This window comes from Leucopleurus acutus (assembly GCF_964270905.1).
Source record: "Leucopleurus acutus genome assembly, chromosome: 2".
In the NCBI taxonomy this organism is placed as follows: Eukaryota; Metazoa; Chordata; class Mammalia; order Artiodactyla; family Delphinidae; genus Leucopleurus; species Leucopleurus acutus.
In genome coordinates, this window is record NC_139143.1 from 22,988,078 (window position 1) to 22,999,040 (window position 10,963).

The following is a 10,963-nucleotide window of genomic DNA, read 5'->3' on the forward strand; positions in this document are numbered from 1 at the left end:
CTCAGCCTGTCAGAGGCTGGCGAGTAAGACATGTCCTGCGCCCCGACGGAGCCAGGCCCTGCGGTGCGTCCACCCCCGAAGCCCCCGGACCTCGTGAGCCACCCCCTCACCCCCACACAGGAGAGCAGATGGCCTCCAGCCCTCCCCAGCGCTGGCCGGGCCTCCTGCCCTTTTGCTAACGCCCACTGCTCTGCATCCCCCAAGAAGCTGTAAGCGCCCTGACGGGCCCCTCACATCTGTCCACATCCCTCCACCCCGGCCAGCAAGGGTCAGTGAGCGGCCGTGTCCACCTTGCTGGGCAGTTCCTTCCTTTGGAGGCAGCCAGGCTGGCAGAAGGCTCTGGACGGCAGAAATCGGCCTGTCCACGGTCCCCACCGTGGAACCCCAGCGCGCTCCGACCCTCCTCCCCACGCAGCCCTTCGGGTGTGTGGAGTCCCCTCGTGTTCCCCAAGTCCCTTCTCCGGGCTGAAACCCCCCATTCTTTCCATCTTTCCTCACATGACTGGACTTTGAGTCCTCTCACCATTCTGGCCATTCAACCTGGCCGTGTTGCGGTTTGCCGCTGATGGCTTTCCGCAAGTGGGATACCCAGGGCTCAACACAGCCCCCAGGAGTGGTCAGATTCGCTGGGCCCGGGGTAAGGCTCTGTGCACACATTTTTGTGGACATAACTTGAGGTCATATTAGCTATCTTGGTCTTAACGCAGATGCTGCATTCAAAATGCCCAGATTCACATCCCTTCTCAGTCAGTCTCACTTTGGATAAATTACTTAATTTCTCTGTTTCTCACTTTTCTTAACTGTAAAATGGGAATAGTAACAGCATTTCCCAATCCCAAGGCAAAATTCGAGGAAAATAAAATAACGGCTGTTGGCCGGAAGGGGGCGCTACACACCCGCTTTGGGCCTGGTTGGGGGGTGTGTCACTGTCGAACGCGATCGCCAGGAGTCGCCCGAGCGCCGCCACCCAGCTCCACGGGCCAGGAAGACCCCGGCAGGCCTGGCGGCTCCATCCCGGCGCCTCACCTTGCCTTCCTGCAAGACTCTCAGTAGTTCGCTGCAACCCCTCTCACCCGGATGCGGACCCAAACCGCGGATGCTGTGGCCGGTGAGCAGGTGTGAAGGGGAGCGAGGGTGTGATGGGAATCGCGCGGATGGTGTAATGGGGAGTGATGCAAAGCCTTTGAAAGAATGGAAATAACACTCCGCAGAGACGCACGATACCCCACCCCCACCCCCGTGAGCCCCACCACATCCAAGAATATTATAGGGCTGAGTCTAACTCTGCTCTCCAACAGCCTCCTGCCGTCACCTGCCCCTAAGGCCTGCAGTGGCCCCAGGTCGTCACACCCTCCCCCGACCACCCCCCTTATATCCCTCCACACTGCAGGGGGTGCATTCACTGTGTTTAGGTGTTGTCCTCCTTTCACCAATGCCCCCTGTCCCCCCCCCAGGAGCCTACAGACTCCCAAGACAGGGTCTCCTTGGTGAAGCATCCCCAGGGGTCACCGGGACAGGCTGGCCCAGGTCGGTACATTAGAAGGATCTGGGGAATCACAAATGGAATACAGAAGCAGATCTTTGCATTCAACTTCTTCCCATTGGCAATGAAATGGGGGCAAAACCTCTTTCTGGTCACAGGTGGGAAAGGGCATAAAGTTTCCCTTCCTCAGCGTAGGAGGAAGCGTTTGGATCTGACCTAAGTGGAGAAAAGTCCTGTTTCCAGAGTGTCTGCTAGGTCTTTGGCAGCCAAGGGAAGATCAAGAGGACATATCTATGATGGTTGATTTTATATGTTGGAGTTGACTGGGTTATGGGGTGCCCAGACATGTGGTCAAATGTTATTCTGGGTGTACGTCTGTGAGGGTGTTTTTGAATGAGATTAACATTTGAATCAGTAGACTGAGTAAAGCAGATTGCCCTCCCCAGTGTGGGTGGTCCTGACTCAATCAGTTGATGGCCTCAACGGAACAAAAAGGCTGAGGCCTGCAGGGTAAGAGGGAACTCCTGCCTGACTGCTCTCTAGCTGGGACATCAGCTTTTTCCTGTCTTCAGACTTGACCTGAATCATCAGCCCTTCCTGGGTCTGGAGCCTGCCTGCCTTCAGGCCAGAACGACAGTATCCTGCCTCATCCACTGGAGATTTGTTCCAAGGTGTCCAGTGGATGCCTGAAACTGCAGGTCATACCAACGAACCGTGTTTATAACTATGTTTATTTGTTTTTTAAAATTAATTAATTTATTTATTTTTGGCTGTGTTGGGTCTTCATTTCTGTGCGAGGGCTCTCTCCAGTTGCGGCGAGCGGGGTCCACTCTTCATTGCGGTGCACGGGCCTCTCACTGCCGTGGCCTCCCCTGTTGCGGAGCACAGGCTCCAGACGCGCAGGCTCAGCAGTTGTGGCTCACCGGCCCAGTTGCTTCGCAGCATGTGGGATCTTCCCGGACCAGGGCTTGAACCCGTGTCCCCTGCATTGGCAGGCAGATTCTCAACCACTGCACCACCAGGGAAGCCCCCTATAACTATGTTTTTTCCTCTACATACATGCCTATGATAAAGTTTAGTTTATTAATTAGGCACAGTAAGAGTTAACAGCTATAACTAATAATAAAATAGAAAAATTATAGGGAATTCCCTGACGGTCCAGTGGTTAGGACTCCACACTTTCAATGCTGAGGGCGAAGTTTCAATCCCTGATCGGGGAACTAAGATCCCCGCAAGCCACTCGGCACAGCCAAAAAAAAAAAAAAAAAAAAAAAAAAAAAAAAATACAATTATAAAAATACATTGTAATAATAATTAAGTAAATGTGGACTCTCTCTCTCAAAATACCTTATTGTACTGTACTCACCCTTCTTGTGATGATGTGAGATGATAAAAAGCCTACCTGATGAGAAGGAGTGAGGTGAATGACGTAGGCATTGTGACGTAGCGTTAGGCTACCACTGACCTTCTGATACCATCTGCTTTGGGTGATCTTGGATCATTGAACCATGATGATGTCAAATGGTTGAGTAACAGAGGCAGACGATGTTGACAGTTGGGCCACCCAAGAGGGACAGAGCAGGATTCTCGAGATCTCATCACACGACTCAGAGCAGTGCACAACTTATGAATTGTTTATTTCTGGAATTTTCCATTTAATATTTTGGACCCCACTTGATCATAGGTAACTGAAGTCGTGGAAAGTGAAACCGAGGATAAGGGGGGACCACTGTACGACAGGCGTGGGTCTCCAGCCCGCTGAGTGCAGATTTGGAGACCTGGAAGCTTCTGTAATCACGTAAGCAATTCCACATGCATATATAGATACGCTATATGATATTCCTTATGATATATATGTGAATACACACAGATCCTATTGGCGCTATTTCCCTGGAGAGCTCTAACTAATGCAATATCCTAATCAAAAGAGCAACACGATATTCTCTCCTCCCACATTGGCAAAGACGAGTCCTTTGAGCATATGGAGGAATACTGTACATGAGCAGATCTGTTGAGTCAACATTTCCTCTCCGGAGTCTGTCCTCGGGAACCAGCTGCGTGTGGTGAGGGTGTCTCGTGCGCATAAGGAGATTCAGGAGGGCATCTCGGTTTCCCCTGCCCAGCACCCTGCTGGTCCCCGAGTGGCAGGTATCACTTCCCTGCCAGTCACATCCTGCTGCGCGAACCGTGGGACTCCTCGCGCTGCTGGGATCACTAACCTCTCCCCCACCCCCGCCGCCCAGCCCCCGCTCCGCTGTTCTCTCTGATCCTGACTGCGACCCCGTGCAGCGTGCGTGGTGTGCAGCGTGCGCGGTGTGCAGCGTCCTCCCCTGAGCAGTGAGTACAGGTGACCCATAACTGATGCCGAACTCCTCTGTCCAGGGGCGGGCGTGGTGTGTTCAGCCGTCCCCGCACCCCTGGGTGGGCATCCCTCCCTCACCAACGAAACTCCTGTTATTTGAGCTGCTTTTAAGGTGACTGTTCTGTTACTTATGGCTGGAAGCATCCTGCCAGGTTAGCCCAGGCATCCCGACAACACCCAGTGACCCCTGGCTCGAATGTCTCCCACTAACTCTCTCATAACACAGACCCAGGAAAGCGCTAGGCCAATGGACTTACTCTTTCCTGTATCACAGGTCACTTTCCCCGATGGCCTGGCAGCATATGCGGGAACCCAAGCAACACCCACATCACCACAGCAATACGTCATCCAGGAGATGAGAGGCATCTTGTTTCCTGAAGGGACCAATACTCTTTACTTTTCCTCTGAACACTTAAAACAATTTAGATAGAAGGCGTTTTCGTTTAGTTTAGTTTTTGATATTTTAAAAATTAAACTATAGGGACTTCCCTGGCGGCGCAGTGGTTAAGAATCCGCCTGCCAATGCAGGGGACATGGGTTCGAGTCCTGGTCCGGGAAGATCCCACATGCCACGAAGCAGCTAAGCCCGTGCGCCACAACTACTGAGCCTGCGCTCTAGAGCCCGTGAGCCACAACTACTGAGCCTGCATGCCACAACTACTGAAGCCTGCGCGCCTAGAGCCCGTGCTCTGCAACAAGAGAAGCCACCGCAATGAGAAGCCCACGCGCCGCAACGAAGAGTAGCCCCTGCTCGCCACAACTAGAGAAAGCCTGTGTGCAGCAACGAAGACCCAACGCAGCCAAAAATGAAATATAAATAAATAAATAAATTTATAAAAAAGAATTGAAGTATAGTTGATTTACAATGCTGTGCTAATTTCTGCTGTACAGCAGTGTTTCAGTTATATATATATGTATATATATACATTCTGTTTTCATATTCTTTTCCATTATGGCTTATCATAGGGTACTGAATACAGTTCTCTGTGCTATACAGTAGTACCTTGTTGTTTATCCATTTTATATATAAAAACTTCCATCAGCTAACCCCAGCCTCCCACTCCATCCCTCCCCAAACCCCTGCCCCTTGGCAACCACCAGTCTGTTCACACAGAAGGCATTTTAAATGGTTATATTTTCCACAGAGGGTCTAAACATGCAGAAGAATGTTAACACAGGTACCACTGTGGGCTCCGCGAACAGGGACTGTGTCACACAGTTATATATGTTCTGCAAACTTCACACAGTCCTAGAACCTTAAGGCCTTTTTCTTCTTTTTTCAAATCAGAATCAATTTCTCTCTTTCTCTCATGAGGACCTCTGAACCTCTCCAGAAACCACGGAGTCTGGTGTGGCACGTGCTGGGATTTCAAAGGGAAAGCGCCCAATATCTCCGGTTCTTTCCCACCCGTGAGACTCCACCTCCCACCACGCCCATCTCTCACCTCCAATCCCGCCAGTCTGCAGAGCAGGGCTGCACTCACACCCGCAGCTGATCCGCTCTGCTGGAAACCCTTTCCCCACTGTCGCCTGGCAACACTTGCTCCTTGAAGCCCATCTGGATGTGGGGCGAATGGACTTTCCCATCAACCCCAGGCAGCATATATTCTCTCTTCATTTGTGTCTGTGTCATTATATACAACTCGTTACCCATGCATTGTGACTTTGGTTTTGTAAACTAACGTCAGCCCGAATAGTTCGCAGATCTCCTCCCCCTACCCCACGCAAGGGTAGGGGCCACTCTTTAGAGGCAAGTAATACACGCTTCTCCCTCTTCCCCACCTTACAGTTCTAGAGAAGAAAGGGTAAAAAGCATCCAGGGTGAGCCACCTCCCGAAATCTGGCCCTGTGACTTACATCATTCCATTCTTATCTGGGTGTCGAGGCTCTTGTGTATTTGTGATGGAGTTTACTGTGAAGAGACAACTTTAAACTGAGCCATCTTGGGAAAAATGATCTTTTCAAGTTTATTCCCGTTATTTACAAACTAATTGTACCTGACTCCTGGCTGAATTCCAATTACATCCCCCCCCACCCAACCCCTTACAGCTCCCTCTGAGGCCTGAGATGTAGCTTGCTGGAAGGCACTGGCTCCACCAATGACAAGCTGCCTTGTGGAGCCCTCACCATCTGGCAGGGCTGGTTACACCCAGTTCTAAACTCTAATAGACAGTTTTATTGGATCTTAAGCCCTTTGGCATACCCCTCTTGGTAATCACGCTTTTTGAGTTTATAGACCCAATCCTATCCCTGCTGTTCAACATCCATTCCTGCTAAATCAATCCACGAGGATTCCAGAAAAAAATGCCCCAAAATCCAGGACATCAACTCTTCTTGGCCTTTTGTTAACTTGGAGGCGCTCTGAATAGTTCCCTGTGTCCTTTGCTCGCATCACCAGGTTGCAAGCAGCATCTGAGACGCTCTGCCATGAAGTGGTTGGTAAAGCAAGGGATCTACAAGGAGAAAAATCCCACTTCTGGGTCCATCTGCCGCCCAAATCGGAACCTTCTGGACAGTGTTGACCAACGCATCTCAATATTAACAAGAGAATCTGATATTTTCTCGGATGATATTAAGGGGGAAAAGTCTTTCCCTTTTTTGAAAATTTAGGAGAGGAAAGGAGTTTGGGATTTTGAATAGCTCCCAGTTAAAAAATAATAATTCACCATACGGGCAAACATTTTTGGAACTTAACACTAGAGATTTGTATCTTAACATCCGCTTCAGGCCCGAAATCTTTGGGTTACCGCACAGCGGGTGGGATTACTTCCTCAAATCAAACAAATTCCCATGCCATAACGAAGCATGTGAACTCCCCCTAGAGGGAGCATTTTTTAGGAAAGAACGAAAAACAAAAACAGAACAAAAGGCAGCTACTTTCTAGGCTGCTGGGCCTCACTTCCTTTGCCCTGAGAGACATTTCTGTAATCTGTAGGTCACAAACAACTGCTCCGTCAGCCTGTGCTTTGTTAGGTGGAAATTTTAAATTTTAAAAACAATTTCATTGAGTACAAACAACTGAACTGGAGGGGGAAAAAAGAAGCTTATCTTCTGAGCAAATTCCTCACAGTAAGTGTAGACATGAATTGTGTTCTTGGTGAGTAAGAGGACGAGGAATTTGTGTGAGAAAGTCCTTAATTCCATGTTTCAGGGACACAGGATCAGACTCCACTTAGGGAATCTCACGGTGGCAGGCTTGGTTCTTCCACTTGACCTTCCCTGTGGACGGTGGGCCGTTCACAGAGGGGAGCATGATGGAACGGAGGTGCACTGACCCTTCCAGTGGACATGCCCGCAAGTGTTAACAGTGACTTCGTCACTGTCATGAGTGTCTTGAAAAGTGGATCAGTATCTGCTGAAGTTGGACACAGGCATGGGCTATGACCCAGGTACATGCCCACGAGAAGCATATGCCTATGGTCACCAAAGACAAGTACTGGGATGGACCTTCATGGCACTGCTAGCCCCAGTGGTCCCGAGCTGGGAGCTGTTCTATCACAGTAGGAATGGACAACCAACCACCACACACGTGGTAAATGAAACTCATGTACAGTATTGAGACACAGAAAATGCACCAGTCCATGGAACTCCCCTGGTGGTGCAGTGGTTAAGAATCCACCTGCCAATGCAGGGGACATGGGTTCAAGCCTTGGTCTGGGAAGATCCCACATGCCGCGGAGCAACTAAGCCCGTGCACCGCAACTACTGAGCCTGCTCTCTAGAGCCCGCGAGCCACAACTACTGAAGCCCGCGCGCCTAGAGCCTGTGCTCCACAACAAGAGAAGCCACCGCAATGAGAAGCCCATGCACCACAGTGAAGAGTAGCCCCTGCTCGCCGCAACTAGAGAAAGCCCGCGCAGCAACGAAGACCTAACGCAGCCAAAAAAAAAAAAAAAAGAAAAAAGGAAAATAAAAGGGCACTGGTCCTATTTATTTATTTGGTTGGTTGGTTGGTGTTGCTGGATCTTCCTTGTGGCATGCAGGATCTTTAGTTGTAGCGTGAGAACTCTTAGTTGCAGCATGTGGGATCTAGTTCCCTGACCAGGGATCGAACTGGGGCCCCCTGCATTGGAAGCGCAGAGTCTTAGCCACTGGACCCCTAGGCAAGTCCCACCAGTATATTTAAATAAAGCACAAAAACAGCCAAAACTAATCTACGGGGTTAGAAGTCAGGAGGGTGTTTCTCCTGGGTGTGGACGGAAGGGAAGGAGCAGAGACAGGAAAGGCACAACTCCGTACTATGCATCACATTTCGTCCAGGCTTTCCATACAAATTTTTGTTCTGGGGGTCAGGAGTGATGATATATATAGCCATAATCATCCAGGAATAACAGAAATCACTGTCACATCCCAGGTGACTTTTTTTTTTTTTTACATCTTTATTGGAGTATAATTGCTTTACAATGGTGTGTTAGTTTCTGCTTTACAACAAAATGAATCAGTTATACATATACATACCCAGGTGACTTTTAAATCAAAGAGTTTTGAAGACTAGAGCTGCAATGTCTCCTCCCCATGGGGTAGCTTTACAAATGTTAATTAACATCAGTTCAGCATTACAATACCTCGCAGCCTTTGCTAGGACAGGCCCTGTGAACAGAGAAATGGCAGGATAGTGGCTCTTTACACCTGGTCCATGGAGGAGCCGTGAACTTGACCTACACGACCTCCACCGGTCTGCCACTGCCGGCAAAATCAAGGGGGCAGTCTCCAGTTCTGTGATGCTGAATGTCTCTGTCAGACTGGCCCATCTGTGGTGGGGACCCTCAGCTGCCTGCAGCCGGGTATGAAACCCACAAAGCTTGAGCTGGAATGATGTCGGAAAACCCAGACACTTAACTTTCCGGCTGAGAGAACGGAAGCACCAAACCCCAATGCTTGGACCACCCTGCCAGGGGCTGCCTTCCCCTCTGCACTTCTTGCTGGCATGTAATTGCTAATGCAGCATCTTAGGATATCACACCTCATGATAATAAGCTCCAAGAGAACATCTTACTTGGATCTGAGGAGCCTGGCAAATCTTTTTATCATCGAGTCTCTTAGAGGATAAACTCTTCGCTATAGATAATGGGATCGAGCCTGGGATGAAAACCATCACAGTCTCCAGAAGCGAGGGAAGCCGGACATCACAGTGTACCCTCCCCGACTCCTTTCCTGTGAACCTCGGGGGCTTCTCAGATATTTGAAAAGGGGAGGAGAGGAAAAGAAATTCAGCTAGAAATGAGGTTAGTGAAAAAGGAAAGCACTCAAGTTGCTTTAGTTCAGGCTATGAAGAGCCTTCTTTTCGCTTTCCTGACTTCAGAGTATGGGGGGGGGGGGAATGCAGAAGTTAAAGTGAGGCCATTAAATGGTCACACAGTCTACATGAATGTACCAGCAAGCTCCTTACAAACCACAGGCTCGCAGATATTCTTGGCTGAAAGGTAACCGGCCTCTAGGAAATCCAGTGAGAATGGGATGGTCGCAAGACAAGAACGTGCAAGTCTCAGGTGCCCTCCATTCTCTAGGACTCCAAAGCACTCCCAGCATCCGCATGCAGTGATTTTGTGGTAGCACTATTCCTGGGTTACGGACACAACACAGTTGATACTGAAAAGCACAGGGTATTTGTAGCCCAGAGGCAGCCATTCATTTGTCCATCAGGCTGCTCACTGAGTCTGGGCAGCGGCCTTGGGTGGCTCCAGTGAGGACGGCACTGTTTTCTGTGGACACCATTAGACAGAAGTGAAGAGCAGCGTTCAGGGATGAAGGGAGATTACTTGACACCCTCCTTAGCGACGGGTTGAAATGCAGGAGGCAGCCCAGAAAAAGCTCTTCAAGTTTTTAGAACTGAGCATATTTTGAGGTCAGAATCACAACCAAGAAAGTGGAACACTCTTTTTCACATCACATATTTTTTGATAAATTAAGAGCACTGGTAAAATAAAAACAAGTCTTCTTTGACTTAAGTATTTCATCTTTTTATTTCAAAACAAGAAAGGATACCAAGAAGCAGAAGAGTGAAACAGTTAAAACCAGCAAAGCTGCAAAGTAGGAAAGAAAGTACAAAGGAAGAAATGGATCCGATGTCAATATGGTTGCTTAATGCAAACACAGGGCTCTGATGCTGCAGACCTAAGAAGTCGCGTTAAGTCCAAGGACTTCAGCAGGCTCGCTGACCCATCAGTGGCAGGGCTACGCCCCTTTTCTGCTGAACTTAACTTTACACGTTCTAGACACGTCATGCACATACAGGTTACACTTTACGGTTACACGAAATTGCATGCAATTCACACAGAGAATCATTTTGAAGGCACTGTTGTGCAGCCGGAGCTGCTACTTTCTGGCAAGTCCTTCCTAAGTTGTCTTGCAAGTGGTCCTCCTTTTTATTTATTCATATTTGAAACTTTGGTGCAAAACCCTGGTGCCGTCTAATCCCACCTACCCTGCCAACCATTTTGGTTTTGTGTCTCACCCTCTCCTCCACTTCTCTTTCTTAAAGGTAGGCTCCAAACTTGGAAGGTAATGTTTCCTGACAATAAGATCCCCCTTTATTTGGATTTACAAATGATTTTTGAGTCAAGCAGCAATTTACAATTTTGTTGCTTGAAAACAAGTTGCTACCAGTTTCTTTTATTCCTGAAATTCAGCAAGGCCAGTAACTCAGAAATTCCAAGAGATAAAATACACGAGGTTCTGTATACACATTAAATAATTTCTAATTCCAATTCAAATATGGCCTTGGATATGTTTAAGTCAACCTTAACTTTTAAAGTGTTATTTCAGTCCATACTGCCTTAAGAGGCTCACTCCCAGATTATAAAGCCCTAGATTCATGGGCTGCATGTACTCACATCCTTAGCAAAGAAAACCGCTCTGCATAATCTTTAAGGACATAAATGCACATTTCTAGTTTTAAAATTTTGTAGCAAAGCAGGATAACATGGAGGACTAACCCATCTGGACCACAAGAAATTCACCTTTAAACTTTACCAACTGGGCTCTGCTACAGGATGCTGTTGTCCTATCAACTAGGTAGGTCTGAAAAGGAGAATGTATTTAACATTCTAAATCTCATAATGGAAACGGTGTATGTTGCTCTCCAACCAGAAAGGTTCATCCCTGACTCCCCCACTTCT